At 41.5% G+C, this 23796-nt stretch overlaps 1 protein-coding gene and 1 long non-coding RNA gene across 12 annotated transcripts in view; one reads left to right on the forward strand and one right to left on the reverse strand.

The window, feature by feature from the left end:
* Positions 1-23796, reverse strand: part of TRPM3 (transient receptor potential cation channel subfamily M member 3) — an 803483-nt gene that overhangs the window by 342778 nt on the left and 436909 nt on the right. The window lies entirely within an intron of this gene.
* LOC123593114 lies at positions 3260-5253 on the forward strand. The gene is made up of 2 exons (XR_006710132.1): positions 3260-3989; positions 5128-5253. It is a non-coding gene; the product is annotated as an uncharacterized LOC123593114 (long non-coding RNA).

Consider the following 23796-nt stretch of genomic DNA (forward strand, 5'->3'; position numbering starts at 1 on the left):
CTATAGAAGGATGTTTGCACCTGTATGGCAGGGATATTATCAATATGTGAGCTGATCTGTATCAAATGTTCCTATCACAATGACACTGGCAAAATGGTAATAGTCACTAATGAAATTGAATCATGCACGTTAAAGTCATATTGAAGAAGAGGTTGGGTAAAAATGAGCATCCTGAATGCAAATGGTGAACATTCTTTACTATATCAAAGCTGCTTCAGGATCCCTTTAAGAAAAAGGCAAATCAAGTCTATGACGGCCCTCGGTCACTCCTTCTAGATCTATGTGCTTGTTATCATTCAAGGCATTCCAAAGAGAGTTGGGATGGCCTGTCAGCCGTGTTTTGCAGGAAAGCTCCATAATCTTGTAAACCTGGTCTGGTCCCCTCTTTCCTTCCCTGCTCTTCTCTCTCTGTAGTGATTTCTTTCTCCTATTTGAGTTCACATTATTGTCCTGAACAGCATTTGCTCATCATCTTAAATTCTGACTATGTTCCCTGCAGTAAATTACAAAAGGCTGGATCTAAAAAGAAAATGGGGGTGGGGGGTGAGGCTAAAGGGACTGCTTCTCAGCAGCCAAGCTGGCCTGCGTGGCAAATGACTGGTATATAATACACCGTCTAGAAAGAAGTTTAGCACTTGGGGAACATCCTCATCTGCATCCTCATCATCACCAGCCTTGCTGAGTGGTCTCGGCAAAAGACAACATGTGAAGAACAGCTTATTGCCTACAGAGAGATCTTGCGTTTTCCACAATATGGCGCTTAGAACTAAGAAAAGAAAAACCAAAACTGAAAATAGAAATTTTTTTTCTGTAACTCATTTGGCAAAACAACCAGACCTAAGCAGATATAAAGTTATTTGGAGTTTTCATCCCACTTCATGGTATATACACTTGCTGTTTTGTTTGATTATGGCATGCTGTCTCAGACCCGACCCAAGGTGTTCTGTAACACATGGCATCTCTACTGTAACACTTTTCTAAAATCTCAAAAACCCTGAATTACAAAATGTACCTAGCTCCAAAGGAGTGTGGTTCTGTATAATCAAAACATCAGAACTTTGTGTATTGAAGAGTATGTTTCTTTCCCCTCTCCACTGATTAATCTCTCCACAACTCCCACCACCTCGAGCTGACCCCTTCCCCTTCTGCTACTTCTATCTTTGGCAGCATGCTCAAATAGGTCATCATCAAATGTGTTTTTGGTCTCCCCTTTTTGTGCCTTTCTTTTATTCATTTGGTGATTCTTATTTTTGGCTTTTTAGGTACTGAGGCTCTCTACCCGTAGGACCAGACTCTGTCTATTACCCCACCCAAATGTGCATGGAATAATGGTATGAAAAATGGTCCCAAAACTCCTGTTGTGGAGGAAACTGTCTTGTGGGGGGAAAATATATTCTTGCGAGGAGTTCAAGTAAGTAAATTAGGATGTTAAGCTGTGTTACATGAGAAAATGAGAGCAGTTTGTGTTTTGGTTCTTGAGAGGCCTGGAGAGAAGAGCAGGTGAGAGAGAGGATTGAATTGAAGAAAAGAACCATTTAGTAAGTGGATTGTACTGGGGATAATTAACAGCGAAACAGCCATCAGCTAAAATAACATTGAAGCTTAGAGATGTCTAAAATGTGATATTAGGTTGTTCATCTGATATATCATGTGACTACTAAAATTTCTGTGAAGTTTATCCCAGGGGTGTTTTATGGAAGAGGAGTTTGGGTATGTGTGTGTGTCTGTATGTGTGCATAGAAATCAAGGAAGGGCCTGGTTTTCCTGTGTGTTGGTGTGAGAATGGGGATATTATGGACTGAAGTAGGAGCCCAAAGACAAAGGTATCAAAGCATTAGTAGAATCTCTGTATATAGAAAAAAATAACTCAAAATGGACTAAGACCTAAACATAAGAGCTAACACTATAAAACTTTTAGAAGAAAACGTAACTTTCACACAGGCGACAAAAGTAAAAACTAAATTGGACTTCATCAAAATTAAAAATGTTTTGCACCAAAGAACACCATTAAGACAGTATAAAGACACCCACAGAATGAGAGAAAAGTTTTCAAATCATACATCTGATTAAGAATTTGTATACATAATATATAAAGAACTCTTGCATCTCAATAATAAAATGGAAACCCAATTAAAAATGTTAACAGGATTTGAACAGACATTTCTCCAAGGAAGATAGACAAATGGCAAATAAAGTACATGAAAAGACACTCAACATTATTAGTCTCTAGGGAAATACAAATCAAAAGTGCAATAAGATACCATTTCACACCCTCTAGGAGGTTATAACCAAGAAAGGAGACAATAACAATTGATGGCAAGTATGTGAAGAAACTAAAATCCTCCTACATTATTGGTAGGAATGTAAACTAGCGTAGCCACTTTGGAGGCAGGTTCTCAAAGTGTTCAACAGAATCACCGTAGGTCTCGGCAACTCCTTTCCTAGGTATATGCCCAAGAGAACTGAAAACGTATGTTCATGCAAAAACTTGCATGTGCATGTTGGTATCAGCATTATTATAAAGAATGGAAACAATCCAAATGCCCATGAATTGATGTGGAGTACCATACAATGGAATATTATTCAGCCATGAGAAGGAAAGAGATTTTGACACAGGCTGTAACATAAATGAATCTTGGCAATGTTTTGGTAAAGTGCAAGAAGCCAGACACATAAGGCTGCATCTATGATTCCATGTGTATGAAATATTCAGAATAGGCAAATCTATAGAGACAGAACATAGATTAGGGTTTGCCAAGGGCCGAGGTAAGGGTAAATGGAGACTGACTTCTCACTGGTACTGGGTTTCTTTTGGGGATAATGAAAATATTCTGGAATTAGTGAGTGGATGCACAACTCTGTGAATATACTGAAATCCACTATATTGTACAATTTTAAAAGGTGAGCTTTATGGTATGTGAATCCTCTCTCAACAGAGCTGTTATTTAAAAACAGTGTCAGTGGATGATGGGCTTTGAGAAGGGCACTTGTTGGGATGAGCACTGGGTGTTGTATATAAGTGATGAATCATGGGAATCTACTCCCAAAGCCAAGAGCACGCTATAAACACTGCATGTTAGCTAACTTGACAATAAAGTATACTTAAAAAATGAAAAATAAATAAAACTATTACAAGAAAAAATAAAAAATAAAAAGAGCATCAGTGCTCCAGGAATTTTTTAGGTTCCTGAAGAGATCTTTGAACTTGAATCAGTACAAAATTTTCCCCTATATCTCAAGGGGCAAAGAGATACTGGATGGTATTCAGCTTACATTTGTAAGGTTTTATCTAGTAAACATCACTCAGCTGGATGTCCAGTGTGACCTATCATTATTATTGTTTTCTATGAAAACTCTGACCCCTAAAAGATTGGAAGCATGGAGTGAGGTTACACATGATTTCTGCCTTCTCACATCCTGATATGGAACCTACTCCCTGCATAAGATATAAACATACTCTAAATACCTCACCATTCATATATGATATTGGCATAATGCACCGGGTTTTTAAAGCACCTTGGCCTTTATGCTTTCAATAATAATAATTATTCCCAATGTAAAGATACAACAACCATGGCCTAAATAAGATTTTAAGTGACATAGATAGGAAACAACCCCAGAATTGGAGCATGCTACATTGACAATCGAGCCTCCCTTACACACCTTACTGTGTATAATCCACTTCTCAACTCAAAGGACTGAGTGATCACATCAATGAAAGCTTGTTGTTGGTGGTGGCGGTGGGGGGGCAGGTTATATTAGCAGGAGCCTCTTTTACTTAGTCTTCTTAGCATGCTGACAAGGCCACTGCTTACTCTGCTTCCTTTAGCTGGGTTAGTCCAAGTACAAGGAGGTCTCATTCATTTGTGAATGCATTTAATTTCTAGGGAAAGCAACTCATGCAAGTGTGCTCATTCTTAGCAGTTTGCCTTGGGAAAGTCAACCTCACCTCTCCATGTCTGACTTTTCTCCTCTGTACAAATGTACAGGTAAGAGTCTCTACCTCACTGGGTCACAGTGAGGATTAAATGAGATAATGCACCAGTACACCAGGATCTAACGAGTGCTTTGTAAATAAGTTACTAATAACAAAGATTCCTCACCTGAGAATGAAGGACCTCAGGGAGCTACTGCTGAACAGCAGGCCTCTCTCTGAAGGACCTCTTTGAATTGCTCAATTTTCTCAATTGTGAATCACCATAATGTGATTCTCCTTGAGTCACAGAGATGTTTTTTAAAGAAGGTGAAGAAAAGAAAGGCATGGCATTACTTTAGGAAGGAAGGAAGGAAGGAAGGAAGGAAGGAAGGAAGGACAGACAGACACACACATGAAAACTAAGAATCTGCAACACGTTTTACCTATGTGTCGGGGAGAAATCGGGTGTGTCCACCACTGCTGTCTATAGTGAAGTTTTGACTAATGTATGCACGTGAAATAAAAAATGTCCTCGAAGCTTCTCAGGGCTGCGGCCTGCTTAGGTATTTATGTCTAGTGATGAAGGCAAATGCAATTCAGTCTGCTGAGCATAAGAAAAACCATCCCCAGACCCACTCCACTATCTTTCAACATAATGCATTATACTCTTTTCCCAGCAGTTAACATTGCTCAGAAAATCCCTTCATGGGTTTCTCCCTTTCCAAAACTTGGGTTCTTACTCTTTTCCCAGAAACAATCCTGTTTATTGAGTATATCTACCACAGAGACACTGGTCGTGCTTCAGGAACATCAGCATTCACATTATTTCTGTGCCTTTGTTTGCAACATAAATCCCTGAAACCCTGTCTCCGAGAGGGAATGTTGTCATTCCTGCCATGGGGTAAGGCATTTAGCTTAGTGTTAATTTGCCATCAGCGTAATTTAAACAACTTCATAAAATATAAATGGCATGAAATGGAAACACATTTGTTTTGGTAGCAGATGCCTCTGTTTTATGTGAGGAAGTTAGTCTCATGGTTACAGGCACATTGGGTCCCCTGCCAGGGCCTTCAACATAAAACACGGAGGTTGGACGCCACCCATATTCTAGAGAAATGAACACAATTGCTCCAAAATGCCACACTGATACCTTTTCCACAAATGCCAGAGAGAAACAAACTAAAATGGGACTTTTTTTTTTACCCCTGCAGAGAAGAAAGAAAGTCAGAAGATTGAGTCTTACTGTCCTGACAGGTATCCTGAGATGTGTTATCTTAAGGGAACGCTTTTCTGGAACAGAAAAGAACTTCCAACTAATACGGCTACTTCTAAGGTAAGGCTGTGTACTGCTTTTGATAGCAGGGATAGGTCAATATACAAAGTCCCCGTTAGGCCATGTGATTAGTCTTTTCAGCCCATGGCTTTCGAGTGCTTCTCCTTCTCTCCCATTACACCTCTCTGTGACATTCCATTGCTCATACTTGGGGGATATGGGAGGAAAGGGATTTCATTCATTCATTTATCAAATACTTGCGTTTTTCTATGTGCCATGGATTTTTTACTCACAATGAATACAAAGGTGAACATGGCAAATTGCTAGTTTTCTAATTTTCAACTTCGGTCAGCCTATTGTATTCTGAGGCATCTCTATGAAACATGTAATAACTAGTAAAATCATAGTTTTTCATCTAAAGAACTGTCCCTTGTCTCTTTTGTATCTGGATTGGTGAAATCAGGTAAGCTAGCCTGTACTCAAGTGTGGGATTCTCTCCTTCTCTTCCTTGATGTTTAAAGATGGTCAACACTTTGGTTTTGGCTGCCTTTCAAAAGAGGCTGTCTCTCCATCTCACACTAAATGTGAGTTATTGACCTTCCTCTCACAATCCTGCTCCCCTCTCAGCCTTCCCTATCTTGGGTGATGGCCACTTCATTCTTCCAACTTGTGGGCCAAATCCTTGAAGTGGGTCCTTGACACTTCTCTTTCTCTGACACCTTACATCCAATCTGTCAGGAAACCTCCCTTGCCTCTACCTTCCACATGCATCTGGAACCTGATCTCTGCTCCCTACCTCTCTGCTACCTCCCTGGCTCAAACTGCCATCTTGTGTCTAGGGTAGGACTGGAGCTTCCTATAAAGTCTCCCTCCTTCCACCTTTGCCATCCTATAGTCTATTTTCAATGAGGCAGCCGGAACAATCAGTTTAAAATGCAAGTGAGATCATGCAGCTCCTGTTCCCAAATGCCTATAATTAGGTCATCCTCAGTGTGGTCAGAGTAAAAGCCAAAGTCTTTAGAGACTGAGATCTGGTTCCTTTCTTTCCCTGGCCTCACCTCCTACACCCAACTCCCCGCCCCTCTCAGTGTCCATACCAGCAACCTCTTTGCTGGCCCTGAACATACTGAGTACACTCCAATCTAATGGCATTTGCACCTGAATTAGCTGTTGCCTCTGTTCCTTTACCTAGAATGCTCTTCCCCCCATATATTCATGGCTGACTTCTCCATTTCTTTTAGGTCTTTGCTCAAAAGTTTCCTTCCCCCTGAGATCTACCGTAACCATCCTAAAATTAAAACCTTTCTCATTTACACAGTACATCCATCCTCTTTACTTGCTCTGTTTTCCTATCCCTCCCCACACTTACCACTTTCTTACCTACTATGTAACTAATTTCTCATGTCTTGTTTCATATCTGATCCCCCGCCCCCCCATGGGTTGGTTGTGCCATGGAACTAACTGGTCCTTGCCCAGGAATTGTGACAAGTTAAATATGTCACTTCCAGGTTAGAGCATTTAATTGCTGACAGACACTCTGGAACTCTCTTGTCTTCTGTATGGAAATCAGCAATGTCTGTGAATGGGGACTTTGATCCTTGACTTATTCCAATGAGCAGGACCCTCCCACCTTCTCCACTCTATCAAACTACCACAGACATAAGAGCAAGAAACAAGCCTTTTTGTCTTGCCACTGAGTCTTGGGGGTTGTTTGATGGCACAGCATTGCCTAAGCCACTCTGATCGATGCAGGGAAGATGGAGAAATTGCTTACCCAGTGTCACACAGCCAGGAAGTCCAGACATTCCTCTATGACACATAACACATTTCTGAAGGTGTGTTGGAAACACAATGGTCTGAAAGTCAAACAATATATTTGCATGCTTTAAATTGAGGACCAGTCCCAAGGAACTAAAGCCATTTATAAAACCCGACCTGTGGGCTGTGCAGATGCTGCCTTCTTCAGAATCAGACAACTAGTCAACAGATGACGACTTCAATAGAGGACTAGGTACAGGTGAGATTGGTTGCAGCAGGGTTATCATTATATGATCATTTCTCTTTTCCACTGGGTAGGAAACCACTCCAAGCAAATTCCTGGTGAAACCCCCTTAACAAGCTGCCTCAGGGACTGAAATGACCAGCACAATGGTTCTCAAACCTGTGTATCAGAATCACCTGAAGGGCTTATTAAAACACAAGCTGCTGGACCCCACCCCAGTGGGTCTGGATTAAGCCTGAGAATTTGTATTTTTCATAGTTTTCCACATGACTCTCATGATACTGGTCCAGAGACTACACTTGAGAACCATTAACAACAATAAGTAGCCCAAGTGTCAATTCAAAAACAAAACAGAGGCTCCGGGGTGACTCGGTTGGTTAAGCGTCCGACTTTGGCTCAGGTCATGATCTCACAGTTTGTGAGTTTAAGCCCTGTGTTGGGTTCTGTGTTGACAGCTCAGAGCCTGGAGCCGGCTTCAGATTCTGTGTCTCCCTCTCTCTCTGTCCCTCCCTCTGCTCACACTCTGTCTCTCTAAAAAATAAATAAACATTAAAAAAAACCACACACACAACTATATTTGTAGGCTACAAAATATTTTTGGTAAGAACTTCCAAATTCCAAAATTTCCAAATCAAATTAGTCATCATGGAAACAGAACTTTCTTACACCTCTTATGGTTTTGGGTTAGGGTAATCACACATCCCCTTGCTCAGAACATTCCTGACTCACACCTACTGCCCCAGCGTTTGTGTGTCAACAGCCCCTCCTTTCACTCTGGTCAGTGTCCAGGTCTGAATAAGTTATATGATTGTTCTGGGTAGGCCTGTTTACATTTTTTTTATTTTACAATTTTTTTTAAGTTTATTAAAATTTTTTTTAAACGTTTATTTATTTTTGAGAGTGAGACAGAGCATGAGCAGGGGAGGAGCAGAGGAGGCAGGGCATGGGGGAGGGGGCACAGAATCCAAGCTCCAGGCTCTGAGTTGTCAGCACAGACTGTGAGATTATGACCTGAGCCGAAGCCAGACACTTAACTGAGCCACCCAGGTGCCCCTAAGTTTATTTATTCATTTTGAGAGAAAAGAGCATGAGCAGGGTGGGGCAAAGAGAGAGGGGAGAGAGAGAATCCCAAGCAGGCTCTGTGTTGTCAGTGCAGGGCCCCTCGTGGGGCTCAAACTCACAAATTGTGAGATCACGACCTGAGCAGAAATCAAGAGTGGAACGCTTAAACAATGGAGCCACTCAGGTTGCTTCTAGGTCTTTCTACATTTTTGACTTTGACTTATGATGGTTTAAGGGCCTCAAAGATCTTAATCCCACCAAGGTTGCAGTGCTGTTGGGAGAAAGACCTGTGTTCTTGCTAGCCTCAGGACCCCTGTTGGTTTTCATGGAGGATAGGGAGTAGGGATGGAGGAGGGGGGTGTGTTGAACATGGGCTCCTCCCCGTAACTGGCCAGCACCCTGCAAGAGCTAGGAATCAGCCTTGCTCACTGATACATGCAATACGAAGTTAAGCATAAAAAAAAAAGCTTCTGGGGTGCTGATGTATAATGCAGAAAAACAAAGACTGTCAGAAAAATGAAGATCTCAATATGCACCCCTGTCCCCAACAATGGGAATAGAACCAGAATTAATCTTCCAGCTGAATGGCCACTGCCATTTTATTCTCCCAGCCGGCTCTCAAGTCTTATATGAGGCAAACGCATGCTTTTTGCCAATCTTACTAATGTTCTTTCCTGAGGTCCATGTTGTTGAGTTGGAGGCTCTGATGACTAAAGAGGGTAAGTCTGCAGGGGCACATTATCTCCACCTGAGGAGAAGCCCCACAGGGGCCACCCTCTTTCCGAATGAGAGGGAAGGATTCCTTGATATAAATTACGGTGTGGGTATCCTGGCCCAGGGATGAGAATAAAGCTTTGCCTTTCCACCCCCTTTTAATAGCATCTAATTACTTCCAGGCTTCTAGACAGTTTCACAACACAATGATTAAGGTAGTGGGAAAAGCACTTTTCAGCTAGGCTGTCATCTACCTATTTTTTTTCTTCTTTAAAAAAATTTATGATTGAAGCTTAGTTGACATGCGTTATATTAGTTTCAGGTGCATGACAGTGATTTGACAATTCTGTACATTACTTGATGCTCAGCACGAATAGCTACTTCTTGATAACTGCGGGAATCCTTACTTGAAGCCATTTATCTGAATTGAAGGCTGCCCCTAAAGATACATACAGCTGGCTACAGCTTTAGTGTAATGGCAATTCTCTAGAGTGAGAGAGATGTGCACCTAACTGGCAGAGCCTCTCAACAATCCAGATTGTTAGCTAACTCCACTCCAAGCTTGTCCTGTATCATCCAGAACATGCAGTTTTGCTGTAACTGGTTTCAGGTCAATAGACGTTTAGGAAAGGCAGATGGGGACAGTATGGTGGGGAGGCCAACTGGATGCATAAATGAAATGGGCAAAAGACACGTGTCACCCCCACATTAAAAGAAACCGCAGAGTCTACTGGTATTTACTAGGTAGTTGCTTTATATAAACACTGTGCTTACGGTAAATGCAGCTAAGTTGACAGTTTTTGCCTTGTGGGAGTTTTAATTTTATCACGGATGACCTAAATTCAACCAACACTCTTCACAACTGCCGACACCCTGTACCCACACACACACGCCCATAGACTGCTCAGGCTGCCATAGCCAGATAAAATACCCTGGGTGCGGTCAACAAGAGTTTATTTTCTCCCAGTTCTGAAGGACCACTAGTCCAAGATCAAGGTTCAAGCAGGGTTCCGATTCTAGTGAGGGCTCTTTTCCTGACTTGCAGATAGCCACTTTCTTGCAGGTCTTCATGTGGTGGCAGAGACTGAGGGTTGGGGGTTTGGAGCGTGGGTAGGAACTCTCTCTTTCCTCTTCCCATAAGGCCACAGTACTTTCGAATTAGGGCCCCACCCTAATTTAACCTTCATGACCTCATTTAACCTTCATTGCATCCTGGAGACCTTATCTCCAAATACAGTCACACTGGGGGGTTCGGGCTTCAACATACAAAGTGGCAGGGGCACAACTCAGTCCACAGCATACATAGGGCACACTAAGGCAGGAGCTAATGCAGTGCTGAGACCACTGATGATTAAATATTTACAGTGAGGAGAACCTTCTTGAAGCAGGCCTGTCGTGTGCTCTGGGAGCATTCTGACAGTCTGCTGCAAGGAGAGGTCAGTGCGAGCTCTTTTCATTTAGCCAGGAAAGGCTTTCTAGACAAATGGGGATTTCTGGTGATATCTGGAGGGCAGAAAGATAGATTTAAGTGATAACAGAGAGGATAATAAGACCAGCAGGAGCAGGAGCATGAGAGACATCCTACTTAGAAGAAAGAAAGATACATGGAGGGGTAGTTTGCGAGAGTTTTCCTATTTTCCCTTTGCTTTTTTAAAGTGGCTTTAAAGTGGTCTGCCTTTGTGTTCCTACCGTAGGAAGCTCATCATTGTGGGCTGTGTGTAGGTGTTCATTTTTCTTTTACTCCCTCTGCACGCTTCTGTAGGCTGCTCCCTGGGGTTCTAAGGCATCTGCCTGGTTTTCTTACATTGTTCCCATCTCTATCCGAGCTGCCTGATTTACTCATCCCTCTTTACTCACTCATCTATCTCCATCTCCTTTGCTTCCCACCCCCAATTAATTTGTGTAGTATCCTGACCCCTGCCAACACATGTCCTCCTCAACTGCCTTATCTTGACCTTCTCTCGAAAAAAGCGGGCACAGGTGACTAAAAATCAAGCCAAACTGTTTGAAATGTGGGAACCCCACCTTTGGATGCTTTCTGCAGTCTCTGCCTGGAATATATCCCCCTTTCCCGTCATTGCTTAACTTTTAGAACCTAGGAAGCACACAGGAGATTCATTTAAGAAATCTCACACACACACACAAATAGATGAATACCTGAGGTGATGGATGTGTTAATGAACTAGATGTTGGGGGGACACTTTCACAATATATACCTCTATCAAATCACCATGATGTACAGTTTAAATAGCTTATAATTTTATTTGCCAATCATAATTCTATAAAGCTGAAATTATTTTAAAAAAGCACATACACACACAAAACCTAAAGGAATTTCAATGCACACACGTGCACAAGAATGACTCTTTTTTTGGGTGATTGGGAAGTTCAAGGGTCACGTCAGAGCAGTTGCTTCCAAATTCACACGAGCTTTGGTGAGCTGAGACTCTCTGTTAGGTCTCTCCTTTCCCACCCCCACAGACCTGCTCACTTCTGCTGATAAAGATGACAGTGTGATTTGGTACAGAGCTTCCAAAGTCTTGATTTTAGGGCCCTAGGGTATCAAAAGAGTACTGCTCCCTCCTCTGCAGCTTTACAGCACAGAATGGCTTGAAAATGGGAGAGTAAAAGCACCATTAGAGCTCTCTCTTTGATTTAGGCCACGGTCTTCAGAAAGTTTCCTAATAAATTATGAATATGACGTCTGGGAGTACACGATTAGCCCATCAGCAAGGTTGTTTTCATTGCTTTGCTTGGAAAGAAGATAGATAGAAGATGTGTCATGTTGGGGAGGTGGGGGTGTTTGGCAAGGTCTGAGAAGGCAAAGCTGAAAGGGAGACATGTGGCAGGACAACTGGGAAGTTCTGGGAGCTCACTGCTGCTGACATCACAATTTTGCCTGAGAAGGTCCTGCCTGGCTTCTGGTCCTGGCACCAACACTGCCTAGCAGAGGGACTTCCAGCAAGTCACCGAGGCTCCATAAACCTTAGCTTCCCTGACCGTCATATGGAGATAATAATGGTATCTAAATTATATGGTGGTTGTGAGGGTGAAATGAGATATTGTAGGCAAACACTGGGCACAGTGTCTGTGGCTTGTTGTAAACACTCAATACTAATAATTATTATGCAAGAATGACATCTTTTCTCCCATTCCAGTTTGAAGCTCATGGGTGTAAGACACATGTAATAGAAATTTCAAAAAAGTAATAGAAAACCAGGGAAGCATCCTAAGCTAGAAATATTATCTTTGGGGCACATGGGTGGCTCAGTCGGTTGAGTATCCAACTTCAGCTCAGGTTATGATATCACAGTTTGTGAGTTCAAGCCTGCATCGGGCTCTGGGCTGACAGCTCAGAGCCTGGAGCCTACTTTGGATTCTGTGTCTCCCTCTCTCTCTGCCCCTTCCCTACTTGTGCTGTCTTTCTCTCTCAAAAATAAACAAACCTTAAAAAAAGAAAATAATTATCTTTGTATTATTCCCAAATTGGGCTCCATTCAATAAAGCACTAAGAGTGTTCTTAGGAGATTTATAAAATGATCCAAAGAGGACATATGCTAAGGTGCCTTGATACACTGGTGTGACTCAATCAATACTTGCAAAGTTTCTCCTCCTTTCTGAAACCTTGGAGGACTGGGGCTATTTCACCATCTACTTCTCACCAAACTTCAGTTCTGCATCATATCCACTCTTGAAACTAATGTCACCTCATCCTTCATGAATGTTCTCTTTTCTCTCAGCCCAGCCTGGCATCTCTCTATTGACTTCACTTCTTCAAGTCAGTTATGCTGTACAACATCACATTCTTAGGTCAATTTACTGATGTAACAATACGTTCAAGATTTAAAACTCAAATGAGTGTTCAACTATGCCTGGAAGTCTTTCTGTCATTTGCCTACTTTCTACAGTGATTATTTGAAACATTTCCCATTTCACTTCATATTATTCAGAAGATCAAAGCTTTCCAAAGGAACCCTTGTGAAAACGACAAATCCACTGACCTAGACAACAATCCTCATCTTCTCTCTTATTAAATGAGTTGTTCTTTCTATCATTTAAGCTGCTGCTCTCTCTTCTCCAGTCTCCTCAGGACCATGGCATGGTTATTCCTTTTCCTCTACCATTTAATCAACAAACATCTCTCAAGTGGATCCTTCCTGTCAACATTCAAATATGTGCAAACTTGGGGTGTCTGGGTGGCTCAGTCGGCTAAGCGTCTGACTTCAGCTCAGGTCATAATCTCATGGCTCGTGAGTTTGAGCCCCTCAATGGGCTCTGTGCTGACAGCTCAGAGCCTGGAGTCTGCTACAGATTCTGTGTCTCCCTCTCTCTCTGCCATTCTCCTCTTGCACTCTCTCTCTCTCAAAGATAAACATTAAAAATGTTTAAATATGTGCAAACTTAAGATACCTTCAAGTAACCACTTCTGATCCTTACATTCTACTCCAGCTCCCAGTATATTTTTATGTTCTCTAAACTTTCTCAACTTTCAGTCCTCCCTTCTCTCTCTTCCTACTCCACCTCCATGAGTCTGGAATCCTGGCCATCACATGTCCACATTGCTGAATCACTCAGCTCTCAGCATTACATGGTGTCAATCACTTCCTTCTAAAACCTCTCTTCCCTTCATGCCCCTGGTCCCACTTACCCTAGTTTCTCTCTTAGCCCCACGATCTCTTCACAGTCTTTTCCAGGCTAATAGTGCTTTCTCCAGCCACTAGATGTAGGATTTCTGCCAGGATCAGTTCTAACATTTCATATCTTCTCACTTTGTACTTTTTTGCAAAGCAACTTTACCCACCTTCCACAGTTTAGACCCTTTAGACCAGTATATCTAAGAACTGACTTGACACGTGGGCTTCAAGTCTTCAAAGACATCAACCACACCCTATCCAAGATCTACTTTCTGTCAATACAGAATTTTCCCTCTCATTGAAAGACATGTCTGTGGAAAAAAAAAAAAGATCACCCAAATAAGAGCAAGTAAAGACTATAGTTGACTCTTGAACAATGCAGGATTTAGGGGCACCAAACTACCAAGCAGTTGAAAATCTGTATATAACTTTTGGCTCTCCCAAAACTTGACTACTAATAGCCCACCATTGACCAGAAGCCCTTACCAATAACATAAATGGTTGGCTAACATATATTTTGTATATACACTATATACTTTATTTTCATAATAAACTATGCTAGAAGAAAGAAAATGTTAAGAAGATCTTAAGAAAGAGAAAATGCACTTACAGGATTGTAGTTTATTTATTGAAAAAAAATTCACATATAAGTGTATCTGTGCAGTTCAAGTCAGCATTGTTCAAGGGCCAACTGTTTTTATTCAGGGTACAGGAGTCAGCCACTATCACTGGTATTTGGCAGAGGCTCAAAAGCAGGCTGACAAGTGGGAATGTTTCATAGTGCAGAAGTAAAAAAAAAAAAAAAAGGCTTCAGTTATGTCCTGATTAGAGGCTGTTGGCATGGGGAAATGTAGGCGAGTTAACTAGACATGGGCATCCCATGTGATTGGTTAGCCTTCTCCAGTTGGTGCTAAACTGGAAATGGGGGCAAAAACTTGGCAGGATGTCAGTTATTAATCAAGCCTGGACTCTTTGGGACCAATTGCTACAGGGATTATTGTTTGGTTTCCTAAACAGTTTCCAAGAGATAGTAGTTTGATTTCCTGGACAGGTAACTATATAAATATGTTAGCTTCTTGAGCTGGTTGCTGCAGATTATGGGTCAGAATTCCACTGTATATATAGTCTTCCCATTGTCCATTTGTATATACAGTCTCTCAACTCCATCAGTCCATCTGTGTAAACCAGAAGATAAGGAGGCAAAACAGCATGATGATATGAAATGAGTTCTAGAATGACACTGTTTACTTCCTAGGTCCACCACACATTAGCTGTGTACAGTGGATAAGTTACTTTATTTTAATTTTATTTACCCTAAAAATTAGGAGAATGAGAGACTTATCTGAGTCTGACACAGTTACTGCCCACCCAACAGCTACGACCCACATGTTTCTAAAAGTGTTAACAGCATTATCTAGCAGCTATGTGCTTGGTCCAAGGATAACCAGGAATGGCACATTACAAGTAACAGAGCCTAAAATGAGAATTTGACTCAAGGAAGAAAAGAGATGGGGGCTGTTGAGAAGTCTACTATTCTTAGGTTCGAAGTTAATAAGCTTTCAGTGTCAAAATGTTTGGATTGGTTATTGTCTTATTACTTTGGAATGAAGACAATTTTATTCACAAAGCTGATATTAATATAAGGAAAATTCAGCCTATTCTTAGGTGTTAGCTACAGCCTTGCAGAATTCAATAGAGTCTTTTAAGAGTGAAGGTTGTGAGAGAAGCTCTTTCTGCCAATAGGTTGCAATTTAAATCAATTAAGACTTCGATAATTTGAAGCCTTGTAGTGCTGGAATAACTTAATTCTCACCTTGAATTAGTGTAAATCCACAGAGAGAGGCAGGAAATACACTGTTGAGAAAATAATGCCCCCCACACACCCTAGCTGCATCTTCCAAACATCTCCTTTTAATTATTCTCTGTTTGACAAAGAAGAAAAGAATGATGACTAAGACAAGCTTAAAAGGGGTGTTTTCTTATACTACTCAAGATACTGTTTCATATTATAACTGGAGCCATTAAAACAACAGCTACTGGGAGTAGCAGAGGACACAGGCCAGTGACTAGAAGACAGATATTCTCAAGGATTATGCACGAGGAGATTGTTGGCTTTTATTTTACAATATGGAGCAAGACTTGGGGCAAGGGGGAATGGAAGACTAGTGAGTTTTGTTTCTGAAGTACCAGACTGCTAAATTTATCTTGCTGAAAATAATCTGTAACAAACTCTATGGTATTTGAAGGAGCTCTACAACTCAAAACTACAATAAATAGAGGACTAAAACTGCGTGGCTCAAAACGACATTCTTCCAGTACATGTACAAATGCCATTCTAAAAGACAACAGATAAGAAAGATCTTATGGTAGAACCAGGAAGACCAGACTGACTGATTGACCTCTATCAAAGTGGAGAGTCCTCAATGTTCCTGTGAAACAAGATACGTTATATGCTATTTTTCACTGTGTGTGTCACTTCTCATTTTCCCCTTCTTCTGAAAACATAGTTTAAATTGTAGTCGTCTGAGCAGAACGGAGTCGCCGGAGCCAAGCGCAGACGAGAGGCCCACGGAAGAGGGTAGGAAGGGCGGCGAGGCGGTGCGCGCTCCACGGACTGGCGGGAGGGAGCCGGGGCAGAGGGGCGGCTCGCCGGCCAAGCAGAGCCCCGGAGTCTGGCCTGCAAAAGCGGAGGGGCCTGACGGACTGTGTTCCGACAGCAAGCGCGACTTAGCGTCTGGGAGGTCATAAGTTAACAGCTCTGCTCAGAAAGCGGGAAGGCTGGAGGACAAAGGGAGGGAGAGCTGCTGAGCCCCCGGACGACAGAGCTCAGTTTGGTGGGGAACAAAGGCGCTCGCCAGCGCCATCTCCCCCGCCCATCCCCCAGCCAAAATCCCAAAGGGAACCAGTTCCTGCCAAGGAACTTGCTTGCTCCGCACAAACACCCAACTCTGTGCTTCTGCGGAGGAGCCAAACCTCCGGCAGCAGATCTGACTCCCTCCCGCTGCCACAGGGCCCCTCCTGAAGTGGATCACCTAAGGAGAAGCGAGCTAAGCCTGCCCCTCCTGCCCCCGTGCACCTTGCCTACCCACCCCAGCTAATACGCCAGATCCCCAGCATCACAAGCCTGGCAGTGTGCAAGTAGCCCAGACGGGCCACGCCACCCCACAGTGAATCCCGCCCCTAGGAGAGGGGAAGAGAAGGCACACACCAGTCGGACTGTGGCCCCAGCGGTGGGCCGGGGGCAGACATCAGGTCGGACTGCGACCCCACCCACCAACTCCAGTTATACACCACAGCACAGGGGAAGTGCCCTGCAGGTCCTCACCACGCCAGGGACTATCCAAAATGACCAAGCGGAAGAATTCCCCTCAGAAGAATCTCCAGGAAATAACAACAGCTAATGAGCTGATCAAAAAGGATTTAAATAATATAACAGAAAGTGAATTTAGAATAATAGTCATAAAATTAATCGCCGGGCTTGAAAACAGTATACAGGACAGCAGAGAATCCCTTGCTACAGAGATCAAGGGACTAAGGAACAGTCATGAGGAGCTGAAAAACGCTTTAAATGAAATGCAAAACAAAATGGAGACCACCACAGCTCGGATTGAAGAGGCAGAGGAGAGAATAGGTGAACTAGAAGATAAAGTTATGGAAAAAGAGGAAGCTGAGAGAAAGAGAGATAAAAAAATCCAGGAGTATGAGGGGAAAATTAGAGAACTAAGTGATACACTAAAAAGAAATAATATACGCATAATTGGTATCCCAGAGGAGGAAGAGAGAGGGAAAGGTGCTGAAGGGGTACTTGAAGAAATAATAGCTGAGAACTTCCCTGAACTGGGGAAGGAAAAAGGCATTGAAATCCAAGAGGCACAGAGAACTCCCTTCAGACGGAACCTGAATCGATCTTCTGCACGACATATCATAGTGAAACTGGCAAAATACAAGGATAAAGAGAAAATTCTGAAAGCAGCAAGGGGTAAACGTGCCCTCACATATAAAGGGAGACCTATAAGACTCGTGACTGATCTCTCTTTTGAAACTTGGCAGGCCAGAAAGAATTGGCACGAGATTTTCAGTGTGCTAGACAGAAAAAATATGCAGCCGAGAATCCTTTATCCAGCAAGTCTGTCATTTAGAATAGAAGGAGAGATAAAGGTCTTCCCAAACAAACAAAAACTGAAGGAATTTGTCACCACTAAACCAGCCCTACAAGAGATCCTAAGGGGGACCCTGTGAGACAAAATACCAGAGACATCACTACAAGCATAAAACATACAGACATCACAATGACTCTAAACCCATATCTTTCTATAATAACACTGAATGTAAATGGATTAAATGTGCCAACCAAAAGACATAGGGTATCAGAATGGATAAAAAAACAAGACCCATCTATTTGCTGTCTACAAGAGACTCATTTTAGACCTGAGGACACCTTTAGATTGAGAGTGAGGGGATGGAGAACTATTTATCATGCTACTGGAAGCCAAAAGAAAGCTGGAGTAGCCATACTTATATCAGACAAACTAGACTTTAAATTAAAGGCTGTAACAAGAGATGAAGAAGGACATTATATAATAGTTACAGGGTCTATCCATCAGGAAGAGCTAACAATTATAAATGTCTATGCGCCAAATACCGGAGCCCCCAAATATATAAAACAACTACTCATAAACATAAGCAACCTTATTGATAAGAATGTGGTAATTGCAGGGGACTTTAACACCCCACTTACAGAAATGGATAGATCATCTAGACACACGGTCAATAAAGAAACAAGGGCCCTGAATGAGACATTGGATCAGATGGACTTGACAGATATATTTAGAACTCTGCATCCCAAAGCAACAGAATATACTTTCTTCTCGAGTGCACATGGAACATTCTCCAAGATAGATCATATACTGGGTCACAAAACAGCCCTCCATAAGTTTACCAGAATTGAAATTATACCATGCATACTTTCAGACCACAATGCTATGAAGCTTGAAATCAACCACAGAAAAAAGTCTGGAAAACCTCCAAAAGCATGGAGGTTAAAGAACACCCTACTAACGAATGAATGGGTCAACCAGGCAATTAGAGAAGAAATAAAAAAATATATGGAAACAAACGAAAATGAAAATACAACAATCCAAACGCTTTGGGACGCAGCGAAGGCAGTCCTGAGAGGAAAATACATTGCAATCCAGGCCTATCTCAAGAAACAAGAAAAATCCCAAATACAAAATCTAACAGCACACCTAAAGGAAATGGAAGCAGAACAGCAAAGGCAGCCTAAACCCAGCAGAAGAAGAGAAATAATAAAGATCAGAGCAGAAATAAACAATATAGAGTCTAAAAAAACTGTAGAGCAGATCAACGAAACCAAGAGTTGGTTTTTTGAAAAAATAAACAAAATTGACAAACCTCTAGCCAGGCTTCTCAAAAAGAAAAGGGAGATGACCCAAATAGATAAAATCATGAATGAAAATGGAATGATTACAACCAATCCCTCAGAGATACAAACAATTATCAGGGAATACTATGAAAAATTATATGCCAACAAATTGGACAACCTGGAAGAAATGGACAAATTCCTGAACACCCACACTCTTCCAAAACTCAACCAGGAGGAAATAGAAAGCTTGAACAGACCCATAACCAGTGAAGAAATTGAATCGGTTATTAAAAATCTCCCAACAAATAAGAGTCCAGGACCAGATGGCTTCCCAGGGGAGTTCTACCAGACGTTTAAAGCAGAGATAATACCTATCCTTCTCAAGCTATTCCAAGAAATAGAAAGGGAAGGAAAACTTCCAGACTCATTCTATGAAGCCAGTATTACTTTGATTCCTAAACCAGATAGAGACCCAGTAAAAAAAGAGAACTACCGGCCAATATCCCTGATGAATACGGATGCAAAAATTCTCAATAAGATACTGGCAAATCGAATTCAACGGCATATAAAAAGAATTATTCACCATGATCAAGTGGGATTCATTCCTGGGATGCAGGGCTGGTTCAACATTCGCAAATCAATCAACGTGATACATCACATTAACAAAAAAAAAGAGAAGAACCATATGATCCTGTCAATCGATGCAGAAAAGGCCTTTGACAAAATCCAGCACCCTTTCTTAATAAAAACCCTTGAGAGAGTCGGGATAGAAGGAACATACTTAAAGATCATAAAAGCCATCTATGAAAAGCCCACAGCTAACATCATCCTCAACGGGGAAAAACTGAGAGCTTTTTCCCTGAGATCAGGAACACGACAGGGATGCCCACTCTCACCGCTGTTGTTTAACATAGTGCTGGAAGTTCTAGCATCAGCAATCAGACAACAAAAGGAAATCAAAGGCATCAAAATTGGCAAAGATGAAGTCAAGCTTTCGCTCTTTGCAGATGACATGATATTATACATGGAAAATCCGATAGACTCCACCAAAAGTCTGCTAGAACTGATACATGAATTCAGCAAAGTTGCAGGATACAAAATCAATGTACAGAAATCAGTTGCATTCTTATACACTAACAATGAAGCAACAGAAAGACAAATAAAGAAACTGATCCCATTCACATTTGCACCAAGAAGCATAAAATACCTAGGAATAAATCTAACCAAAGATGTAAAGGATCTGTATGCTGAAAACTATAGAAAGCTTACGAAGGAAATTGAAGAAGATTTAAAGAAATGGAAAGACATTCCCTGCTCATGGATTGGAAAAATAAATATTGTCAAAATGTCAATACTACCCAAAGCTATCTACACATTCAATGCAATCCCAATCAAAATTGCACGAGCATTCTTCTCGAAACTAGAACAAGCAATCCTAAAATTCATATGGAACCACAAAAGGCCCCGAATAGCCAAAGGAATTTTGAAGAAGAAGACCAAAGCAGGAGGCATCACAATCCCAGACTTTAGCCTCTACTACAAAGCTGTCATCATCAAGACAGCATGGTATTGGCACAAAAACAGACACATAGACCAATGGAATAGAATAGAAACCCCAGAACTAGACCCACAAACGTATGGTCAACTCATCTTTGACAAAGCAGGAAAAAACATCCAATGGAAAAAAGACAGCCTCTTTAACAAATGGTGCTGGGAGAACTGGACAGCAACATGCAGAAGGTTGAAACTAGACCACTTTCTCACACCATTCACAAAAATAAACTCAAAATGGATAAAGGACCTGAATGTGAGACAGGAAACCATCAAAACCTTAGAGGAGAAAGCAGGAAAAGACCTCTCTGACCTCAGCCGTAGCAATCTCTTACTCGACACATCCCCAAAGGCAAGGGAATTAAAAGCAAAAGTGAATTACTGGGACCTTATGAAGATAAAAAGCTTCTGCACAGCAAAGGAAACAACCAACAAAACTAAAAGGCAACCAACGGAATGGGAAAAGATATTTGCAAATGACATATCGGACAAAGGGCTAGTATCCAGAATCTATAAAGAGCTCACCAAACTCCACACCCGAAAAACAAATAACCCAGTGAAGAAATGGGCAGAAACATGAATAGACACTTCTCTAAAGAAGACATCCGGATGGCCAACAGGCACATGAAAAGATGTTCAGCGTCGCTCCTTATCAGGGAAATACAAATCAAAACCACACTCAGGTATCACCTCACGCCAGTCAGAGTGGCCAAAATGAACATATCAGGAGACTATAGATGCTGGCGAGGATGTGGAGAAACGGGAACCCTCTTGCACTGTTGGTGGGAATGCAAATTGGTGCAGCCGCTCTGGAAAACAGTGTGGAGGTTCCTCAGAAAATTAAAAATAGACCTACCCTATGACCCAGCAATAGCACTGCTGGGAATTTATCCAAGGGATACAGGAGTACTGATGCATAGGGGCACTTGTACCCCAATGTTCATAGCAGCACTCTCAACAATAGCCAAATTATGGAAAGAGCCTAAATGTCCATCAACTGATGAATGGATAAAGAAATTGTGGTTTATATACACAATGGAATACTACGTGGCAATGAGAAAAAATGAAATATGGCCTTTTGTAGCAACGTGGATGGAACTGGAGAGTGTGATGCTAAGTGAAATAAGCCATACAGAGAAAGACAGATACCATATGGTTTCACTCTTATGTGGATCCTGAGAAACGTAACAGGAACCCATGGGGGAGGGGGAGGAAAAAAGGAAAAAAAAAAAAAAAAAAAAAAAAAGAGGTTAGAGTGGGAGAGAGCCAAAGCATAAGAGACTATTAAAAACTGAGAACAAACTGAGGGTTGATGGGGGGTGGGAGGGAGGAGAGGGTGGGTGATGGGTATTGAGGAGGGCACCTTTTGGGATGAGCACTGGGTGTTTTATGGAAACCAATTTGGACAATAAATTTCATATATTATAAAAAAAAAAAATTGTAGTCGTCTGTTTACTTCTTTGACACAGTGATCTGGTACAAATGGGGTTGAATAACTTGTCTTATATACTTAATGTTCCTGAACTTTACTGAGTAATCATTTCCAGAACTGATTCAGGGGAATACCTTCTCACCAGTGACCCAAGCAGGATAAATAACTAGTTAATATTTTAAATCTTCCTAGGAGAGGAGGCAAGTCTGATAGCAGATAATTCAACAATCATTCCCATTCTGTTTTACCCTCCTCCCCTTACTGTGTCTTCTTTGATTAACTATTATGTCCATATATAAACTGATCATGTGGTCACTGCAAGTTTGGTCTCATTTCAGCACCAAGGTAAATCTTGACTAGTCTGAGCCTATCTTGGTAATTCCATTTCCTTGGCAGTGATTGTTTTGGCAATGAGTATGTGATATAATTCTGGCTAATAAGATAGAGTAATAAATATGCTGAGAGGTTTCTAGAAATATTTTTCTTGCTTTTAACAAAAAAGTAATAGAAGGGAACTTAGTCATCTTAAAAAATATTTGTGAAAAATCTACAGCTAACATCATACTTACTGGTGAGAAATTAAAACCCTTCCCACTAACAGCAAGAAAAAGGCAAAATTTCCCTTCTCACCACTCCTTTCCAACATTATACTTAACTAACTAAGGCAAAAAAAAAAAAAAAAAGGAAATAAGAGATATATAAATTGGGGAGGGGGAGCGGGAATAGAACTGCCTTTGTAGACAACATAATCATGTGATTATAACAAGGTTACAGGATATAAGATTAATATACAAAAGTGAATTAATGCCCAATATACCAGCAATGAAAGAGTGAAATTAAAAATTTAAAAGGTCCTTTATTTTAGCACCCAACAAAGGAAATGCCTAGGTATAAATCAAAGAAAATATGTACAGTATCTACATCAAGAAAGCTATATGGCACAAAAACAGACACTCAGATCACTGGAACAGAATAGAGAACCCAGAAATGGACCCACAAACGTATGGCCAGCTAATCTTTGACAAAACAGGAAAGAATGTCCAATGGAATAAAGACAGTCTCTTCAGCAAGTGGTGCTGGGAAAACTGGACAGTGACACAGGGCGCCTGGGTGGCGTAGTTGGTTAGTGTCTGACTTCAGCTCAGGTCATGATCTCGTGGTTTGTGAGTTTGAGCCCTGCATCGGGCTCTGTCCTGACAGCTCAGAGCCTGGAACCTGCTTCAGATTCTGTGTCTCTCCCTCTCTCTGCCCCTCCCATGCTCATGCTCTGTTTCTCTGTGTTTCAATAATAAATAAACATTTTTAAAAAATTAAAAAAAAAACTGGACAGTGACATGCAGAAGAATGAACCTGGACCGCTTTCTTACACCATACACAAAAATAAACTCAAAATGGATGAAAGACCTAAATGTAAGACAGGGAGCCATCAAAATCCTCGAGGAGAAAGCAGGCAAAAACCTCTGATCTTGGCCGCAGCAACTTCTTACTCAACATGTCCCCAGAGACAAGGGAAACAAAAGCAAAAATGCACTACTGGGACCTCATCAAAATAAAAAGCTTCTTTCTGCACAGCAAAGGAAACAATCAGAAAAACTAAAAGGCAACTGAAGGAATGGGAGAAGATACTTGCAAATGATGTATCAGATAAAGGGTTAGTATCCAAAATCTATAAAGAACTTATCAAATGCAAAACCCAAAAACCAAATAATCCAGTGAGGAAATGGGCAAAAGACATGAATAGACACTTCTCCAAAGAAGACATCCAGATGGCCAACTGACACATGAAAAAATGCTCAACATCACTCATCATCAGGGAAATACAAATCAAA

This window comes from Leopardus geoffroyi, chromosome D4 (assembly GCF_018350155.1).
Source record: "Leopardus geoffroyi isolate Oge1 chromosome D4, O.geoffroyi_Oge1_pat1.0, whole genome shotgun sequence".
Lineage (NCBI taxonomy): Eukaryota > Metazoa > Chordata > Mammalia > Carnivora > Felidae > Leopardus > Leopardus geoffroyi.